The sequence below is a fragment of the Sapajus apella genome, unplaced genomic scaffold, assembly GCF_009761245.1.
Source record: "Sapajus apella isolate SASKATOON/1434 unplaced genomic scaffold, GSC_monkey_1.0 scaffold20, whole genome shotgun sequence".
Taxonomy (NCBI): domain Eukaryota; kingdom Metazoa; phylum Chordata; class Mammalia; order Primates; family Cebidae; genus Sapajus; species Sapajus apella.
The window spans coordinates 1602660-1618255 of NW_022436960.1; the positions used below are offsets into that span (position 1 = coordinate 1602660).

Sequence of the window (15596 nt, forward strand, 5' to 3'; positions counted from 1 at the left end):
TTTTCCTCAAAAGATAGTACCTTAAAAATGAGGACAAATGATTCTATCTTACGTAACCTACATTAATCATACTGGATACTTAATTACAAATTTTCCCAGAGGAGGAACTTTGTTTTGTCCACCATTTTTATCCTTAGCATCTAAAACTGGCAAGCACATAGTAGGGCCACAGGTGTTTGCTGAATGAAGAGATCAATCTGGGGAAAAATTCAGGTAATTTGAGAGGCACTGTAATTTGAAATATATTTATATCAAAATAACGCCACCTGTATCAGAGTAGAACACAACATCTACATAAACTTTTAAGATACAGCTCAGGTCTTCAGAGAAACTGCTCTTAGCAGGCATTGCTCCTTTGTGGAATCTCTGCAGTCAGAGGCACTTTTTGATAGAAAAATCTAAAAGGTACTGTGGGAAGAGATTTGAATCAGAGGATTTTTAAGAAGATGAGTGATCCAACTTGACCTCTGTTCCGGAGAGACACAGGTGAACTGAAACCAAGAAGCCAGAGGCAGGCGCTCTCCTTCAGAAGAGAAGGGCCAACCTGCAGCCCGGGAACCTGGCCCTCAGCTCTCTCCCAGGTGATCCCCACACGCAAGCTCTGCCTTCCCGCGTGCAGGCCCCGCCAGCCCGCATTTTTGGTAACAAGGATCTCTTATGCTATAAATCCAAACTTCTACAACTGGAAAGCATGATAAATAAACGTAATAATGAAAAACTCCCTTCTATATATCTACAAAATGTCAAGACTAACTTCTACCCTGACCCTTAGCACCTACATAACTTCAAAACTGGGTCAGTCTTCTCATACTGTTTGTAACTTGTTGATGACTTCTGAAATTTACAATAAATCTTTCTTAATTTCAAAGCGCAAGTATCTTATTTTATCCATTCTAATACATACATTTTCCATATTAATCTCTAACATCAAGTTGCATCTTTCACTTTTTCTTTTTTGGTAATTCTTCAAAAATGGTTTGGACTACAATTAACCGTGCCTTAGATGTGATGCGATATGGTATCTTAGCTTCCATACACATATGTGCCTCTGCTCGAGTTTCTAAATGGATATTATTTCATTCAAATGTAGCCAACGTCCCTGCCTCACTCCAGGTCTGTCTGTACCACCCAGTGTAAAGGAACTGAGGAAGGTGGCTGCAGGAAGCAGGCAGGATTTTGGAAGAGGCCATGCCCACCCTAAGTGCTCCCCTGTTCCGGCATGTGGCTACCTGCAGCTAAGTCTGTTTGGCAAGACTCCATGAGAAACTGGGAGAGGTGGCGCACAGCCCTTCCTGTCACCGGGGATGCTGAAGCCATCCTTCCACTCTGTGTGGGTAGATTTTGGGCAAAATGAACAGTACCACCCGGCACACTTCACTTGGGTATAAATTTGGTAACGTAAGGCCGGCCTGCAGTTTCTATACTGACACTCCTGTTTACATGTTTGGATAGATACAACCCGTGGCTCACAATCCACCATGAATGTTCCAATGCTGTGGTTTATGGTTTATTCAGCTTTGTCGTTCACATTTACCAAGGTTACTTCTTCTTTCCTGTAGAGGAAGATCTGCTAACCCCAGGAGCAGGCTGGGGTTCCCTCACAAACCTGAGCCGTTCCTGCCTTAAACCCTTGGGGTTTTTCTGAGTGTTAGCCTGCTTTTATTTGCATATGAAGAAAGGGGTATTATTCACTTTCCTCACAACTTTCCGTGAAATTCACAGTACAATAAGGCAGATATTTTTCATTTTAAAAAACAGTGGTTGAAGCCATATTCTAGTTCATTCATGCTTTTTGCCCATGAAGACTGGCAGCCTCTACCAGGGAACTGGTGGGGAGTGAGTGGGGAAGGGTGGGCTGGATGGAGTGGAGGGGCGCCCGGATGGAGAGAGGTCAGGCTGAAACAGGCAAAGGCCAGGAGATGCTGCTTTCCTCAGAAAAGCTCTTTAGTGAATTTTCAGTAAAGGAAGAACAAACTGACTTCTGGTTTAGCCCCCGCTAAATCAGAACATGGTAAAGTCATGCAATTACTATGAGCCTCAGGTTCCTCAGCTATAAAATCTCCCGTGGACACACAGGGACATTCACAACGAACCTTCGCTCTGGCCACAGGTGACAAGAGGAATTCAATGGTGTTGGCTGAATTAGAAGGTTCGGCTTTTTAACAGGGAAAGGTTAAGACAGGCTCAACAAACTCCCAGAGATGAAGATATAAATCCAGCACAGCATTATTTCCTGATACAGGCCATATTCCCCACTTAGGACTCTGGTTCTGGAAAGCCTTGGGGAGAACAGACAGTGCACTGATTACTAAATGCTCAGCACCCTTCGTGGAGCCCACGCCGCCTCATCTTCCACTTCCACTAGCACTTCTGGTGAAAGCTGAATACCAATAATACGATTGCACCTGGTGACCAGAGCGCCCACAATGCGGTAGCTCATTTACCCAAAGAACAAAGGCAGGCGCCGTCTCAGGAAAAGTAACAGCTCTTAACATTTGATGAAATGACGTAATAAGATCTTTTCAATTCTATCTTGAAATTGATTCCAGAACCTTCAATATGTTTACCAGCAGACAAAGCAGTGTGGAAGTGTGAAAAAGATACACTGAAAATACTCACACATTTTTTTCAGTCTCTATTTTATGTTCTCTACTTCTTTTTCCATGTCTCTGTCAGAGGAGGCTAAAGTGCTTCTTTCTAGACCTGAACTCTTGCTGAAGCTTGGGTTCTTCCTTCGCATGATGTCCAGCCCGGGGCTGGCAGCAGGGAAGGTCAGTGAGGGACACAACCAAACGAGCATACAGCCTGTGTGCCAGGACCTGCTGGGCCCTGGGCTGCTCCTGGAGCTCCAGAGGCAGCCTGGGGATCAGGGCCACGGAGCAACACAGGTACCATGACACGTACCATGAAATCAGGACTGTGTGCACGTGTGTGTCCAACCTCTGGGGAGGTGACGCGGAATGAGTGCCCGACTGCTCTGGCCCCGCCCGCATGCTGCCAGCCTCTGAACTTGTCACATACCCACTGCTCCACTCTCTGAGGTTCCAATTAGTTACTGGTATTGGTAGTAACCTATTTTGGGTTCCAGCCACCAACTCATCACTGCTAAGATGCACTGGAGATACCAGCCCGCAACGGCTTCCCACACTCTTCCTGTCTCCAAGACGTCAGCAGGGTTTGTCATGGAGGAGAGTAGCTCCAGCCCTACCTGAGACTTGGACAAGCATCCCTGGGGGCTTTCTGTCTTGCCCAGTCCTTGACACTGAACTTGGCCTCATGGTTATCATCGGGGCTGCTGTTTGGAGAGGAATGCAGAGAAAAGGGACACACGGCACTTTCCATCTTTATAACCCCTAGCCTCTGCTGCATCCCCAGCCTTAGCTCAGTGTTAGAAAATGACAGGCACTCAACAACTGCATCACGTCAAGTACTGATGCTGCCGCCACTGTCGCCACCACCCCCACCACCACCACCACCACTGCCATCACTGCCACCATCACTACCACCGCCACCACCACCACCACCACTGCCATCACTGCCACCATCACTACCACCGCCACCACCACCACCACCACTGCCACCACCACCACCGCCACCATCACCACTGCCATCATTGCCACCATCACTACCACCACTGCCACCACCAATGCCACCACCACTGCTACCAYCACCACTGCCATCACTGCCACCATCACTACCACCACTGCCACCATCACTACCACCACYGCCATCACTGCCACCATCACTACCACCACTGCCACCATCACTACCACCACTGCCACCACCACTACCACCACTGCCACCATCACTACCACCACTGCCACCACCAATGCCAYCACYRCYRCCATCACTRCCACCATCACTACCACAGCCGCCATCCTACCGCCACTGCCACCACCACCACCACCACYGCCAYCAYYRCCGCCGCCAYCACYACCACCACCACCATCKCCACTACCACCACCGCAGGTGCCCACAATTCCAATCTCCGCACTGGTGCAGCCTACTTCCTGCTCAGAGTGCTGACTGGAGCTATGGGGGTACCCCCTGTGAGACAGGCTTTCCTCTTAGGGCGCCCCTCAGGTTGGGCAGCAGGTGCCACCCATGGATGGATACACAGTGTGGAGGGGCAAGAAAAAATTCCAAAGCATAAAGCGATAGAAAAACTTCTACATTTCTTCAGCTTGTTGTGTTGCTGTCTCAAGTGATAATAAAGAGCAGGGTTTTAATGAGTTTCTTGGATACAATAAACACACTGAGAAGCCTGGTGTGTTCTGTGCAGCTGTTCTCTGGAGCAGTTTACCTCCATCTGTCTTCTCTCCCACCCAAGTGTGTGCCATCACCCCATGGAAGATCTGATGGACATGGACATGAGCCCCCTGAGGTCCCAGAACAAGCTTTTTGGTTGTGAACTACAGGTTGACAAAGATGATCACTTTAAGGTGGATAATGATGAAAATGAGCACCAGCTGTCTTTGGTTGTAGGGGCTGGTGCAAAGGATGAACTGTGCATTGCTGAAGCAGAGGCAATGAATGATGGAGATAGTCCAGTTAAGGTAACACTGATGACTTTGAAAACGTCTGTACAGCCAAGGGCTTCCCTTGGGTTCTGAAACACCATCACCTGTGGCCTTGTGGCGAGGTGTGGTTCAGTGCCCTTGCCTATCAATGGATGGCACTTAGTAGCTGGGGAGGAAGATGCAATGCAGTCAGACAGACAGGAGGATGTGAAACTCTTCAGTGTATCTGGAAAGCGATCTCCCCCTGGAGGAGGCAGCAAGCTTCCACAGAAAAAAGGGAAGTTTGCTGCTGCCGAAGATGATGATGATGAAGATGAGGAGGAAAGTGAGGACAAATCTCCGGTGAAGAAATCTACATGAGATACTCTAGTCAATCATGCACAAAAATCAAACCAGAATGGAAGACTCCAAGTCACCAATGTCAAGAAAAGGTCAAAAATCCTTCAAAAAATAGGAAAAAAACTCCTAAAACACCAGAAAAATCTATTTCTATAGAAGACATCAAAACAAAAATGCAACCAAGTATAGCAAAATGTGGTTCTCTTTCCAAAGTGGAAGCCAAGTTAATCCATTAGTGAATGGCTTCTGGATGACCGACTAGGGAGCTGGCTAGTCAAGATCTCTGGCAGGGCAGGAAGTCTCTAAGAAAATAAACAGTTAAAAATTCTCCATCTTATTTCATTTCTCTAACAGTTGATATCTGGCAGTCCTTTTTATAATGCAGAATGAGAACTGTCCCTACTACGTTTGATAAATGCTGTCCCGGTTCCACTGTCAAGAATATGTTGTCCAAAATGCCAATTTATTTTAGACAGGGTCTTGCTCTGTCACCCAGGTGGGAGTGCAGTGGTGATCACAGCTCACTGTAGCCTCAACTTCCTGGGCTCAAGCAATCTTCCCACCGTAGCCTCGCAATTGGCTAGAACCACTGGCACACGCCACCACTCCTGGCTACTTTTTATATTTTTTGTAGAAGACAGAGTCTTGCTATGTTGCCCAGGTTGGTCTTGAACTCCTGGGCTCAATCTGTCTTTCCACCCTTGCCTACCAAAGTGCTGGGATTACAGGTGTGAGCCACTGCGCCCAGCCCAAAATGCCTGTTTACTTGTTAAAGATGGAACTCCACTCTCTGCTTGGTTTTAAATATGTATGGAATGTTATTGTAGGACACAGTAGTAGTGATCAGGCACGGAGATGGTGCGGAGATAAGAAATACATGCAGAATAAAACTCAGTATTTTAATAAAATTAAAAAAAAAAGACACATCACTCCCATTCATGCCTTCCCCAGCTGAGGCCAGTCTACCTGTGCCAGGTGTGAGCAGGCGCCACAGCATGCTGCTCTCAGGCCACTGACCCCACGTGGGGAGGGCTGGACACAGACCCATGACCTGGAGGATGATTCTGGGATAGAAGATAAACAGGCACCCCTTGGATGGCCATCATTGGTGACACACAGCTCCCCAGTATAATACCCTCATGCCTGTCAGCAGCACACCTGGGTGGGGACCCTGATGGGTGCCTGCAGAGCACCTTAACCGGGGCTGAATCCCTGTTTACTGCTCACTCCCCTTTCCTCGGGATGCTCCAGTGACCGATCACTAGGAAAGCAAAGCAACAAGCAAAGCAGCCACTGAGGCCCACGCGTGCTCCTGCCCTCTCCTCCTGTTTCAAGGGGGACTCGCGGGGGCAGGCTGCACCTGGAAACCTTGGCTTTGGACCATTTTCCCAAAGGCCCATCATATCACACTCCCGAAGAACACGACTGTAATACAGTTGGCAGGTTATTCAAGAGGTTTACCAGCCAAAAGGTTCATTTTTCCATTGTCGAAGGCTATGTCACCTAAAGATTTGATATTTTTATTATTCATTGGAATGAGGAACATTCTAGTGTTTGGGTAAGTGTTCAGAGACAGTGGACCCTTTTCTACCCGTATGTCTGCACTGCCACTGGATTTCTGTTTTCATGACACAGCAGGGTTTGGTGGGGGGAACTGGTAGGCACAATGAGGGCTCCCCGGGGCCTCCAAGAGCTGTCACAGCACCTGGAAAGAAGAGCTGGACTCTCTGCAGGAGCCAGAAGAGGAGGCACTAGAAATCAGGTGCCAAGAAGCTCCGTGGGGAGCTGAAAGCTCAGCGGTCTCTGAAGGAGGTGGTGCTCCCCACCTTCCAGATGAAGTCTGGGTGACCTGTGAGGGACTGAATGACTCCAGCCTCCTGGCTGTCCACCTGGCCCTGGAGCCCTGCTCCCTGACCTGGCCCCACTGCCCCAGTTGGCCTCCAAGAGTCCCCTTTGAAAGGTGTTTCCCTCTCCTGCCTCCCAGAAGCATGGGCGATCCTCCGCCTTACTCTCTACGGCTCTTTGTGTCTGCGACTGGTAGGTTCGTTTCAAAAAGACCACCACAGTAACCGTGGGCAACCCCCTTCTGTTGCCTCACCTCCTCAGGTGAGCATCAACCACTCAGGAGGGAGCCAGGCACCTGGAGACACCTGAGTGAAAGTGTCTGGACTCGGAAGGAGCCGGCCCCATGTCTTTCGGTGAGGAAGCTCAATCCATGTGAGCTGTCTAGTGGTCCGAGAGGTGGAGGCATTTGGGGAAGCCTCCACAGTCGGCCCTCTACATTCTCCTTTCCTTACACAGTACTTCCCAAGGCTTGTTCTTTATGGTCCAAGTTTTATAAACTAAAAACTTAACACTCAAGGCGTGGCACTCTGAGGCCACTATTAGGCACAGCTGCCCCCTTCATTTCTGACTTTAAATCCTTTACTTAGCAACGATCTGTAATGCCTCGGAGACAGGAAGCAGCAGTAAAACAAAGGTGTTAGGAACCTGGACAGAAAGCTGAAACCTGTGGGTTGGAATCCCAGGTCCACCTCTTACTACCTTACTGATCCTGGGCAGAAAACGATCTCTCTGGGCCTTGGTTTTCTCAACTGGAAAACGGGAATAACTGTCTCTACTGGGGTTGATGTGAATTAAGAGGTGGACAGTGTCTTAGAAAAATCCCTGAAATATAATGTGTCCTCAATAAATGTTACTTGTTTCGTTTCTTGTTAATCAGGTACCAAGTGACTTAGCAGCATCTATAACTCAATCCTGTTACTCTCCGGGTGGTAACGGAAGCAACCAACGGAAGCGACATTTTCATCCTCTCCAGGCATTTCCAAGCAGGCCTCTAATGCACTGCACTCAGCAGCTAAATTTGTACCAAACCAAAGGCAGAATCTCCATTTGACAATGTCTGGTTCCGCATAACACAATTATGCATATGCCCTGAGAAACGGCGCAGCAACCGTGCTTTGCTGCTCTTGATCCCTCAACAGGGCACTGCAATAGGAAGCACCTCAGTGTTGGTCAAAAGGGGCTGAATGAACCCCAAATCCAGTTATTAGAGACGTACCCACTAGGTCATGGGGAGCCAGTCTGTTTGGTGAGTTCACAATGATCTTAGTATTATCAGTTTGTAACTAGATTTGAATGGAAAAATTCCCTTAAAGTTTGATAGGTTTATAAAAGACCGGCGGAGTGGGGCTCTTTTTTTGGGGGGTGGGGGGTGGGGGTAGCAGGTGGTGCTGGAAGCTCACATAGGTAAGAAGATAAAAACCAGAAAGTAGCAAGCAGACTAAAAAGGCAGGAGACGCCGCTATTAACCAGCTGTGACAAGTTGTTGACCTTTTTGGGCCTCAGTTTCCACATTTGAAAAATGAGGGTTTTTTTCTGGCTCTTCTGAGACTATGAGAGAATACTTCTTTCAGGAACTTGAGTGCCAGCAGCAAATCCTAGAGAGGGGGAAAATATGAAAATACAACAGGGTCTCTAAACAGGAACAGAGAAGAGAATAATGTGATATATATGCTTTTTAATCTAGGAAAATAACGTACCAGGTGGGCACTACAAGAAGGACCAGGAAGAAACCCGGGGCTTGCTCCTATAAATGAAATCTTCGCTCTGTGTACAGGTGACCGCTGGTCTTTACATAAAACAACTTAGTATTCCATGGTTGATGTGATATGTAAACATGTGTAACTTATTTTTGAAGAAATTTGTTTTCAGAAAAATAATACACGCTCACTATAAAATAGAAAAAAAAATCCAAACTACACAGAAAAGGCCAACCCAGAGATAACACTGCTGGCGCCTCCAGTGTGTGCAGATGAATGAACCACTGAAAGCCAAGCTTCACGGGCTCCTCTGTTCTCTACCCACAACCCCAAGTCCAGGATGTCTCATACGCCAACAAGTATCAGTGTCAACTGCTTGAAATTTCACTTGACATGTGTGCTATGATTCAATAAATCCAATCAGCATTCTCACAGTGTTTCTTAAAAAATATTACATTGCAAATAATACTTTAATTTATGATTACAGATGGAGGATGGAATATATTTATTGAGTCTACTCTCTTCTAAAACTGCACTAAAAAGACAGTGAATTTTGTAAAGAGTTTACACTTTCCAGGACATGGGATCATGGGGCTGGAGGGCAGGCGGGAATGCAACTGGGTGTGCGCTGGTGAAGCCTCATGGGCTCAGGTCAGGATGTCCTCACAGGTGCCTGTAGAATAGGGTCACAGATGGGCAAGAAGAGGTCTGAAAGGAAGTCTTTTTTTTTTTTTTTGGAGACAGAGTCTCGCTCTGTTGTCCAGGCTGAAGTGCAGTGGCATGATCTCGGCTCACTGCAATGTCCACCTCCTGGGTTCAAGCGATTCTCCTGCCACAGCCTCCTGAGTAGCTGGGATTACAGGAGCACCCATCATGCCCAGCTAATTTTTTGTATTTTTTTTAGTATAGATGGGGTTTCAACATGTTGGCCAGGCTGGTCTTGAACTCCTGAGCTCAGGCAATCCACCCACCTCGGCCTCCCAAAGTGCTGGGATTACAAGCATGACCTACTGTGCCTGGCCCTGGAAATAAGTGTTCTGTGTTACCAGGGACTCTGCTTTGGTAATGTCCGGATAGGACACAGCCAACACGCACACTGGGCAACAAGAAAAGCTTGAGAAAATATAAAAAAGTCTGACTTAGTGGTATCAGCAAACTTGTAAAATAGTGAAGATTTTTTTTTTTGAGACGGAGTTTTGCCCTTGTTGCCCAGGCTGGAGTGCAGCGGCACGAACTTGGCTCACTACAACCTCCGCCTCCCGGGTTCAAGTGATTCTCCTGCCTCAGCTGCCTGAGTCGCTGGGATTACAGTCATGTGCCACCATGCCCGGGTAATTCCGTATTTTTAGTAGAGATGGGGTTTCACCATGTTAGACAGGCTGGTCTAGACCTCCTGGCCTCAGATGATTCACCCGCCTCAGCCTCCCAAAGTGTTGGGATTACAGGTGTGAGACACTGTGTCCGATCTTTTTTTTTTTAATTTGAGACAGACTCTTGTTCTGTCGCCAGGCTGGAGTGTAGTGGCACAATTTCGGCTCACTGCAACCTCTGCCTCACAGGGTTAAGCGATTCTCCTCCCTCAGCCTCCTGAGTAGCTGGAATTACAGGCATGTGCCATCACACCCAGCTAATTTTTGTGTTTTTAGTAGATACAGGGTTTTACCATGTTGGCCAGGCTGGTCTCAAACTCCTGACCTCAAGTGATCTGCCCACCTTGGCTGCCCAGAGTGCTGGGATTACAGGCGTAAGCCACCACACCTGGCCCAAATGGTGAAGATTTAAATAACCAAGAAGGAAGGACAACACAAACCCCAAGGGATGGGCTGTGTGCCAGTGGCTGCCTCCTCCTTCCCTGGGGCTCCTCCTTTCTGGCTCACGTGCCTGGGAGACCCAGTGCTTTGCTTTTCACAGCCTCCTGGGACGAGGGGGACAAGAGGTGAGTCCAGGGCCCTGAAGGTAAAGGACAGGCTGGTAAGACCCCCTGCGCATTACAACATATAGAGTATATGAGAGACACGTGCAGCAAATGTGGCCTAATGTTGACAAATAGGTGAAGTTTTGATGAAATTCTTTATATCATTCTTGCAGCTTTTCCATACTTTTGAAATTATTTCAAAAAGTTAACAAATAAGCAAACAAACTACAAATCAGGAATGGAAACTGAGTTTTACCAAATGCCATCTTCAGATTTATGAGGCGCTTGTATTTACCTTCCTTTGGCGATTACTAATTGCTACACACTATGGTCTTCTCCTTTCTTCCGCCACACGGGCTCTACTTGTCTTGACTCTCCCCGCGTCACCCGCCATCTGCCCCCTTCCAAACAGCTCCTGGGTTTCATTCTCTCCTTTTCTTAGTTGATTCATTTCTGCTTTTGTCTTTTAAAGAACACAGTACTTCTTTGATTATTTTGGTTCTTTTCTACCTCTTTAGTGTTTAAATCATTTTGTTTCATTCTTATTTAATAACAGTCTTTACACATTAACTCTGTAAGCCATTACCTTTTCTCATTTTTTCATTCATTTGGAGGCCATGGTGGTTCTGTACATGAGACCACAGCCAAGTCTGACAGCCCAGCCTGAATCTCAGTCTCCTACTTGCCAGCTGTCAATTCTGGAGCCCATGCTTTGCATCCCCCCATCTGTGGAATGGGGGTGAGGGGAGCACCTCCCTCAAACGAGGACTGTGAGGACCGAGTGAGATAGTAAATGCACCATGCTTAGAATAGTGCTTTCAGCATAGTTATGATGATTATTAGCTCTTATTCATTTAACAATATTTGTTCAGAGTCTACTTAGTGCTAGTATTCTAGAGGTCAAAGATAAAGCTTTCAACAAAACCTACGGTCCTTGCCTCCATGGAAGTTTTGCTTGAGTGATGAAGGGACTCCCAGGTATGCCTGGTTTCCACCTGTGTGTTTATTTCTATTTTTACTGTATTATAATGTGAGAATAAGGTTTCTAATTATTTCAAATTTTTGGAAATCACATTGGTTTTCTCTGCAAACTATTATATATTAAGTTTAAAAACTTATACCATGAATGTTTGTTTTTCAGCCACTGAACCTGAAAGTCTCTCCCGGCTCACAGTAATGACAGCTGATGTGTACTCCATGACCTGTACAAGGCCAGGAAGCCCGGGTGCGTCTCCCACCAGCACTACACTCAGCAACTTTGTCATTAATTCCCTACAGTTCTTGCTGTACATGTTTCAATGTTCAATCTTGCAGGCCACACACGTTCATGGTAGTTACGTCATCCTACGGACTGTGCTGTAGCGTGATGAGTAATCCTGCGTCACTGATCACTGTTGTCTTCACAATTTAGCTTTGCCCAGCATGAATGTCATGACCTCTGCTCTTCTTCTGCATCTGCCCGATATATACCTTCACTCTCTATTTCTTTTTGATGCTCTTTTATTATTACCCATCACTTCTTGGGATTTAAAGCCAAAGTTAGAAAATCCATGTTTGTTTGTTATTTGGAGTAACGCATATATGGAAGTAAATATAACTGAAATTACAGAAATAATCGTCAAGCTTTGCCAGCCTAGAAAAATGCATGCATCACCCCAGGCATTTACAGATATTATATTTAAAGAAATTTATTTTGTCTAAACAGTTTTTTGAAAAAGAACTATCTGCAGATCCTGGCATGAGACATAAGTTTCCAAAATAACAGAATGACTCATTTACAATAAAAAACCAGCTACAACAGTGTGTGTGATTTTAGTAGCTCTGATTTTAGGCTAAGGTTCGCAGGTCGGGAGTAAGAAAGGAGGGCGGGGGAGTGAAGGCTGGTGGCTCCATCCACGCTTTGGGTGCTGCTGGGGTCTAGCCTGAGCATGGGTTTGCTCTTCCTGCCTCTCCCCAGGCAGACACAGCTGAAGGTCAGGGACTTCCAACCTCAGCTCAGCTGAAACCCTGCCCAGCTTCATAGCCTCAAGTGCAAAAACATCTTTCAGCTGCTAGGAAATAGGAGTTTCTTATTTACTGCTTGTGGATTAAGAAATTTCCTTAAATAATTATTTCCCATTGTATTTTATCTTATTAATTTTTCCTCCTATTTTCACTTTTAATTCTTGTAAGGAACGGTTCATCATTACTGGGTATTTTCTGCATGCTGGTATTCCCGTAGCTCTTCTCAGCCCACTACTCCTCTTCAGTTGAAAGCACAGAGGGGCTATCACCCCCTGACACGGACAAGGACAGAGGCCTACGGAAAGGTCAAGGTGACAGCTCAGATGGGACAGTGCTGATGCCTGAGCCCAGGCAGGGCAGCTCAGAGCACCTGGTGACCTGCAAGAACAAGAGGCACCCTGTGAGGGGACAGCTGTGTGGGTGGGTGGTCCCACACACGCTACTTCTCCCTTATAGGGAGAAGGGTGGTCTCACCATTCCTGGTCAAGATGGAGACTGTGTCTGTCCCCCGGGAGACCTCTGATGCCTTAACAAAAATATGACTTCTGAGATCTTTAAATTCTTCAATGGAAAAAGCCTGTAAATAGAAATCAGTGGTTCCTAATATAAATCTGACATGGGCCAGGTTTCCCATTAGTCGGCATTACAGATGAGAAGGTGGAAGTGGGAAGGAGCCCTCTGAACAAACGTCTGGGACACGACCTTAACTGCAAGTCCGTCTTGATAACATGATCACCAACCAAACACCTGAATCATCAACACTCCCCTCTCCTGAGGTCTCCTGACCACTCAGCTTACTGTAAACTGTGTTCCCAGGCAGAAGCCACTGGGCAGTTCAGGCCATGCCAGTTCCTTCCTGTAATTCATCTCCCAGCTCCGTGCCAATGCCCCACCCCGGGCTTCCCTTATCCCAGTTGAGCCCACTCCCCAGCCACAGGACAGCACCCTGACTTTGCTTCTTGGCCCCCCGCTGAGCAGCCCATGCTCCCCCGACCGTGAGGAGCAGCCCAGGGCCCAGCCTTCCAGTTCTGGGGTTGCTGGGCAGTCAGCTGTGCTGGAATCAGAGTCTCCCTGTCCCTAAAGACACAGGCTGTCTTTTTTTCTTACTGTGAACGTGCTTTGAATACTCTCCTAAAAAGTAAACAAAACAAAACACTTCTCCAAGCCCCTGGCAAGCAGGCGGAGCAAAGCAGAAGTCTAGCCAGAACTTCCAGCCTTCCCGAGGCTCTGCAGTCACAGGCTCACCAGCGAGCTGGTGTAACCAAGTGAATCTTTGAGATCTGAGGACTTTTTCTCACAGCTTTTTGGCAAAGTCATCTTGGGACAGCAAAGAGTAGTCGTAGTCAATTAGAGGGCTGATTCTGATTTTCCCAGCATGTAATAAAAATTCACTCCTCTCATCCCCATCCAGACTCCTGATAACCAAATTAATATCTTAATGAATCCTCAGTATGAATGTCCCTGAGCAACTTGACAGGCCTGGGACTTTAAGCATGCATTCTATGACCTCATAATTTAAAGAGATTTGGGCGCCAGGGCTGGCAATGCGCCAGTGAAGTTTCACCTAGCAGACACTGAGTCTGGCAGGAGAATTTCTCCTTGAGCCATTTCTGCCGGAACAGCCGCCTAATCGGAAGAGGAAAATGCCTCCTCAGATTAACTTTCTGGTGGCCTGGGAGATACTTCAGCAGCAGCACTGAGACGCCACACCAAGGGACCATCTTTAGCTCCATTTTTTTGAGAAGACTTTTTGTTTGGCTTGAGGAGCGTCCTCCTGAAGCTGGCCCTCAGCGCTGCTGTCACTGCCGCAACCTCAGCACCTCACTGGCCTGCATACGCAGACAGGACAACCGGACCTGGTCAGGGTCCCACCAGTTCTTCAGACGAGGGTCTGGAGTTCCACCCCCTGCTCAAATCCTCAGGGTGACTTCACACGGGACATACTCTGTCCTGACTGGACACGTTTGCCACCCAGAGGAAGAGACAATGTTAAAACTTTGATTCAGGCTGGGTGCAGTAACTCACGCTTGTAAGGCCGAGGCGGGTGGATCACTTGAGGTCAGGAGTTTGAGAACAGCGTGACCAACATGGTGAAACCCTGTCTCTACAAAAATACCAAAATTAGCCGAGTGTGGTGGTGGGTGCCCGTAATCGTAACTACGTGGGAGGCTGTAGAATCACTTGAACCTGGAAGGCGGAAGTCATAGTGAGCTGAGATCATGCCACTGTACTCCAGCCTGGGTGACAACCAAAATACCCCTTTGATTCAATAAAGGTAGGAAGTGAAAACCTTTAGTTACGTTAGGGAATTTCAGGTCACCTGGGTCTTACCATAATGCCTTGAGAAAACAGTTTTGGAACAGTGAACTGACTACAAGCTCAGGTCTGTGTTCCTTCATACTGTGTCCTCTCAAAACAGAACCCAGCGAAATGCATCCTTTACCAAAACACAAGGGGGCCTGTTGTTGGGGCCAGATGAGGAGAGCCAAAAATGAATGCAAAATTAAGAACAACGGTTCACCCAAGGTGGTGGTTTCTGAAGAATGATCAAACCATACATCAAATCAATCATTTTAGGTAGCTGTTCTAACAACTTCTGCCAAATGTAGAGAGTCTAGGAATCTTTGGTGACCCTATCATCTTCAAACATCTGACCAATCAGGCAGCTGGCCAACAGGTATCAGGGAAGACTCCTCATGACCAGAATGGCTGGGAAGCTCCACCTCAAGCGGAAACCCTGGCACCGGCCCTGTGAACAGCAGCACCTGGGGCCTCTGGCCACGGCTGGCCGAGGGGCGCATTTGGGCTCCCATGTTTCTCCATGCCTGGACCACACTCCAGGGCAGCTTGCAGCAAGAGTAAACAACTTGATCAAGGGAAGCGTTTTGACCAAGTCAAAGTTTTTCTCCTGAAAACTGAAGCTACCGATGACTTTTCACTAGGTGGAACTGGAATATGGAGACATGGGAAGAATCTTTCAGGCAGATTTAATCAGTGCCAGTGTGGACATGATTGATTCCAGCACGTTTCAGATGCTGTGCCGAGTGTTCACGCCCCAACCTCCCTGACTATCCACAGCTGTCCTGTGAGAGAAAAACTATTATCATTCCCATTTTAACAAACAAAGAACAATTACTCAGCAGTTAAATACTCGCTTGACGTTCCCCAACTGCTAACTGTGTCATGTCACTGAGCAAAAGCAAAAAAGTATGCAGAGACGTTACATGGTCAAGTGCAGGAAAGAAGGCGCATGACACACGGAGACTGGGCATGGTG

At 47.2% G+C, this 15596-nt stretch overlaps 1 protein-coding gene and 1 long non-coding RNA gene across 10 annotated transcripts in view; both read right to left on the reverse strand.

Annotated features, from left to right (window-relative positions):
- Positions 1 to 15596, reverse strand: part of PPP2R5C (protein phosphatase 2 regulatory subunit B'gamma) — a 162892-nt gene that overhangs the window by 76359 nt on the left and 70937 nt on the right. The window lies entirely within an intron of this gene.
- Positions 1108 to 14446, reverse strand: LOC116557748. The gene is made up of 3 exons (XR_004271673.1): positions 10680 to 14446; positions 9369 to 9372; positions 1108 to 1119 (listed from the first exon to the last, which is right to left on the reverse strand). It is a non-coding gene; the product is annotated as an uncharacterized LOC116557748 (long non-coding RNA).